The following is a 6,424-nucleotide window of genomic DNA, read 5'->3' as shown; positions in this document are numbered from 1 at the left end:
ATATGTTTTCTTTAAATGTATGATGGTATTTGTATAAAGATTAATTCTGAACTTATTTACTAGATCTGTGATATGTATTTAGTACAGATTTTGCTGATAGTGTTAAAAGGTATGTAACAAGTTCAACTTCAGTTCTGTTTCAGATTTGCGAATATATATTATTTCAGTCTCGTTATGATTTGCCATTTAGTAACACACTGTGATATAGGAGAGATTTTAACGTCGATCCATTTCCATGGAGATTAATGGATCTTTTGATAGTTCCTCTTCAAATTCTACTAGTATGAGAGTTTATTTATTGTTTGTTTGTTTGTGAAATTAGTGTTTAACATGACTAGTCAAGTTTCACATCTTTATTTTTATCTTTACTTTTATCACGTCGATTATATTTTTTAAGACATCTTAGTTATATAATTTGTTAAACGTTTAATTTCAGAGGTAGGTCGCAAATTAGTCAGTCGAAGATCTTGAATAAATCCAAATGTGCTTCGTATCTTTTCTCAGGACAAATTACTATTAAAGAGCCTGTGATATTAATAGGAAACTAAGGTCCTTAATAATAATATACTCTAGTTTTTCTTTTTTCGTTTCTTTTGAAACTTTGTTTGAGAAATTTGTTTTTGAGTATCACAATTTTGTAACTGTAAATTTTACTGTTTTTTAAAGAAATTTTTGTTTCAGTTTATTGTTGCGACAATATTTGTTTTGTACGAAAAGACTTTCAAATATAACATTTTTTGTATGATAATATCTTTTCCTTTCTTATGATCCAATATAATACATATAGAAATCGAGTTACTTCTTTACAGTCCAGACCATGGGACATTTCGTAATGTATGTAGAAAACATGACTTCACGTGCTACTGAGATTATTGCAATAAGTTCACAGCAGCAGACATTAGTATTAAGCAAACTACGTTATGGAAAGGTCAGTATAAATTACGAGAATTATATGGATGTAATTAGTATTGATTTATATTTATTAGATACGCAAGGTGGCACCACAATCGAACGAAATGTATTTAAATTTAGTCGAAAATATTAATTTTGTAAAATGAATTATGTTAAATCTCAAGTATATAGTTTTCAAATATTTACTTTGGGCAAGGTTTTGTTCATATTTTTTTGACTTTTTCCATCCTTATTTGGATTGTTTTAGGTAAGTACATAGGGATGTCTTAAGTCAAACTTGGTATCACATACGAAAGGCGAAACTGTTTTTAGCCAAGGTGCTGTTTCTGAAACATAAACTGTGTCACGTTATGTATTATCAAATCCACGAACCCTTCCTGTGAGTAGCAACAGCGTTTCTACAAGCCAGAAAGTCAGGAAAAAGAAACATGGCCATCGAGTCCTGTAGGAATAATTAAAGTAGAATCATTTTATTAAGTGCGTAAGTTTTTTCAAGATGATTATTTTTAAATCCTAGCCATTTCTGCGGACTATATAAAGTCAGTGGTCCCACACCTACTTAGTGCTGTAGGCAATTGTTACCAGACCAGGTGAGGACATTAAATCTGTGGTTAAAGCTATTAGATATCGTTACTGACAGAAATGTTGATTATGAGTTTACAGCCAAGTGAGACAAGTAGAATACTGCTGAAGGAGCCGTTGAAACTTACATCTTTCATGACTCCCTCATGATTCTAATGTATACAATTGAAAGCTTCAATAGAAAACATTTCAAATACAAAAGTGTAAGAGGTCTGACTTCCTTACATCATCATGCAACTGGTCCCGGATCCACTTCATAATTCTTCCATCATTGATTGATTTGCGGGCGTAGTAGGGGAACGTTACTGGCCAGGCTATTAGCCCTCTCACATCATCGATGAGGTTGCTGAAAACGCTAAGGAAAGACATAACTATGCTTACAAGAGGTTTCTTAGAAGCATGAAAAGTACAAACATTTGTAGCAGTAGCTAAAAGTTGCGTTATCTTTCTTTCTTTTTATTGTAACAATCGGATCACGTTTTATAATAAACTAGCAGAATTGTTTGCACGGGTCAGGTAAAATATCTATGTGAACAAACTAAACAACAAAAGAAAAAAAGTCTTGTTTTACTAATTGTTTTGAAACTAATATCGGTCATTGTGGATTACTTTTACATGTCTTGGTATCGCCCCGCCCCACCGCTGAATCATAGCCCACTTGCAATGGTAGCTGAATTTGAAATTAATCGCTAATGGAAGTGTCACCATTGATCTCAGCGAGCGCGAAAACTATGGTTTTGACACTCTGAGCGGTCATTTTGGATTGTTTTTACATGTCTCGGTATTCCCCCGTCCCCCGGTGACCCACGGCCCGCATCCGAATTGGGTGAGTTTGGAAGTTAATGCAGTCGGACGTTCACCATTGATCTCAGTGACGGCGAAAACTATTAATTTGGCACTAATATCGGTCACTTTCTACTACATTTACATGTACCGGTAAACGCATCCCTGAGACCCTCCTGGTTCGAATTTTGAAAGAAACTCTTCGTCTTTATCTTCGGCCTGAACCAAGGTACTCGTGACTAAAATTTAATAACTCTCGGCCCACTCGTCTGGTCCCCAGGCCGCACACACACATTATTTATCTATTAGCTGAATATACCCATTCTTCGCATGGGGGCTGTATTTGGAAGTCAACGCCTATGGGAGTATTACTATTCATTTCAGCGATCGCGAAAACCATGGATTTGACACTAATATTGGTCATTTTGGACTATTTCTACATGTCTCGGTATCCCCCCGCTGGCCCCCAGCCCGCATGCAATGATGGCTGAATTTAACATGTCACCGCTAATGGAAGTGTCCACCATTGATCCCAGCGACCGTGAAAACTATGGATTTGACACAAATGTCGGTCATTTTGGATTACTTTTACATGTCTCGGAACCCCCGGCCCACAGCCGAATAGGGTGAATTTGGAAGTGAAGGCGATCTGAGTTTCACCATTGATCTCAGCGACCGCGAAAACTATGAATTCGACACTAATATCGGTCAAAATACTTTTACATGTATCGGTATTCCCCCTCCTGAGACCCCCAGGTTCGAATTCTGAAAAAACGCTTCGCCTTGGTCTAGAGTCTAGACCAAGGTATCTGTGACCAAAATTTGGTAACTTTCGGTCAATTTGTCTGGTCCCCAGGCCGGTCCTGATAAACGCCACCCCATTAGACCCCCCTGGTTCGAAATTTGAAAGAAAAAGACGCTTCGTCTTGATTTGGGGCCTGGACCAAAATACCCGTGACCAAATTTCGGTAACTCTCGGTTCACTCGTCTGGTCCCCGGGCCGCACACAAACATATAAACAAATTCTTTATTTTATTTATAATAGATTAGATTAGATATTATAAAATTGAAAGTGACTTAATCTCTTGAACCGACCGACCGATCTCGATCAAATTTTTGAGGTAGATATGGTTCTGGCCTGGGAGTGTTATTAGATATACACTTTTACGGTAGAACTTAGGGAGGAGGGAGAATTATAAACAAATAAACTTAATTCTTGAACCAAACCACCGAATCAATCAATCAATCAATCAAAGTTTCAATATAGGTAAGATTCGGGCTTGGGATGTTTATTATTTCACATTGACGGAGCAACATAGTGGAGGAGGAGAATATATACTAAAATTAATATATATATATATATATATATATATATATATATATATATATATAAGATAAAAGTGGTCATACTCGTGAGTAAATAACTTGAACCACCCAATGGATCTTAATCAAGTTTACAACATAGATGACTTTCGAACCTGGAAGTTTTTTTTTTTTTGTCATTTCACTTTGACAGTAGATCTTAGGGGAGGGGAAATATATGAAAATGAATAAAACTAAATAACTCTTGAACCAACCGAGCAATCTCGATCAAATTTTTAACATAGATGAGGTTCGGCCCTGAGATTTTTTTCATTTCACCGTCAAAATTATATATATATATAATAAAACTCCAACTGACTACAGCAGTATATATATATTTTTAAGATTATATATACTGCTTTAGTCAGTTCGTGTTTTATTAGCTATCTTGAATTTTTCAAAGCTGCAATAAATAAAACTTAATAACTCTTGAACCATTGGACCGATCTCGATCAAATTTAGAACCTAGATGAAGTTTAAACTAGTGCTGTTGAATTTTTGTGACATTTGCGGTTTTCGGTTTTCTGAAAACCGAAACCGCAAAAGCGGTTTTCAAAACCGAAACCGCAAATGCGGTTTTCAAAACCGATACCGCAAATTCGTTTTTCAAAACCGAAACCAATGTTTTTAATTACACCTTTTAACAATTGTGAAAGCATCTATCGATCGAGACAATTGTATTGATTTATGTCTGTGTTTCAACTTTTTTTTTATTTGCTCTCGTTTCCTCCCACTTTCTTACGGTTTAGAACTCCGTAAGTACTGATGTGAACTTGTGTGTTACAAATACTGACCTGGGATCATTTGCACTTTTTTTTTAGTTACTTCTTTGATGACACTTCCAAGGTACTTTTCGGTTGCAGGGAAGCAAACTGGACCCCACCTGATTTTTATATATTTTGTAAAGTAGAGCACGAGGTACACAAATCTTAAGGAATTTTGACATTCCGACTTCCCGAACTCGAGATACTAGAACTTATACAGTAGTTTTACATAGTATGTATAAAATTAACGAAGAAAGTTCTGTCGCTTTTTGACCTATCACCTTAGAACATCGATATGTCACCTAAGACCAGGGCTGTAGCCAGCAGGTTTCTGTAGGAGGGGCCCGTCGTTTTTGAAGGGGGGCAGCTACAATCTAAAAAAAAATGTGTTACAGCTAGTGTTCTTGAAGCCTGAAAAAAACTGGAAAATTTTGGTTTCCTTCCGGAAAACTAAAAACACTGTTTTAGCTTATTATTATTATTATTAATAATAATAATAATTTTATAAATTATATTACAGATAGTTTGTATTATGTTTAACCAAGAACTACTGCCCCCGACCAAACATTATACCTTTGTGCATAACTATTTCAATACACAGAACCGATCTATATAGGTAAACAAGAAAGTTCTATCGCTTTCTCACTCACCACCTCCGGACATTCTTATGTCACCTAACACGTATCTGGAAGATCAAGAATAGATCGACAACCTTCTGCAAACGTTCTGGAAGGCCATTTATTCCATCGCGGTAGAGGTTGGTGTTCCGTGAAGTGAAGAAGTTATCAAGTGCATTTTGCACCTCTACTTGGGATTTGAGCTGGCATCCTTTAAAGTGATTGTCCAAGGAAGGGAACAGATGATAATCGGACGGTGCAATGTCCAGGGAGTATGGCGGATGCAATAGTGTTTCCTATCCAAGGCGTAAAATGGTGTCCCGGGTCATCTTAGCCACGAGGGGCTTAGCGTTGTCCTGTAACATAAGGACCCCTTTGGGAGTTTTGAGTTTCTCTTGAACACGGCTCAACTGCTGACAGTACACAGTTGGATTGATGCGATGACCAGCTGGTAGCAGTTCCCGATGCACGATACCACGAGCAGTTCATCAACACACAGGAGGACTTTCTTCTGGTGTAGTACTGGTTTCGGCTGTCTTGGAACCGTTCATGGGATGCTAACCAATTATGACGGCGCCGTGGAACTTCGTACAAGACCCATTTCTCATCACATGACAACACCTTGTCCAGAAATGGCTCCTTCCTCAGACGAGACAGCAAAGAAACACAGGTGTCTGCTTGCGTTGCCTTTTGATCCGGAATCAAGTTATGTGGGACCCAACGTCTAGTGTTTCCTCAGTTGAAGGTGCTGCTGAATGGTTTCGCCACTCACACTGAATTGTCCCCATGCCGTAAGCGTCGGTGGACCACAAATGGGCAATTAGCGACATCACGCCAAACATTGGCGGCGCCGCAGCGACGATCCCCGGTGGCCCCTCTACCGTTTTGAAAATTATGCCACCAGCGGCAGAGATGCGACAAAACGCCAATGAACCACAAAATTACTCCCCCAAAATGTTAAATCGGCTATATGTGTGATTTAGTTACATTAAGGTGAGTCTAAAAAACACTTTTAAAAAGTACCAAAAAATTACCCCGAAGGGGACTCAAACCACCAACCTTATGATTACTAGGCAAGTGTTCTTCCTACTTCGCTACGATGGCGATGAAGGAAACGTTGCTTGTAAAGGGATAAATCGTTAAGATCTTTTTAATTTGGTCAATCACAGTGCTCCTTTAACCGTGTATATTCGACGATAACTGTTTGGAATTAGATAAAATGTGTTCGCCATGTAATTTTGTAACAAAATGACGCGTGTCTACTTTATTTCATAGTTCTCGCATACTCACTTTCTAATGATCGACGACAGTTGTCATCTAAATTCATACAATTATCGCACTTATCTCAAGATTTTTCACGTCATGATGTTGAGGCAGAGGTTATTCTTGACCCTCGGAGCTCAC

The sequence above is a fragment of the Thermobia domestica genome, chromosome 6 (assembly GCF_964235325.1).
Source record: "Thermobia domestica chromosome 6, izTheDome1.hap1.1, whole genome shotgun sequence".
In the NCBI taxonomy this organism is placed as follows: Eukaryota; Metazoa; Arthropoda; class Insecta; order Zygentoma; family Lepismatidae; genus Thermobia; species Thermobia domestica.
This window is presented reverse-complemented; position numbering follows the sequence as displayed.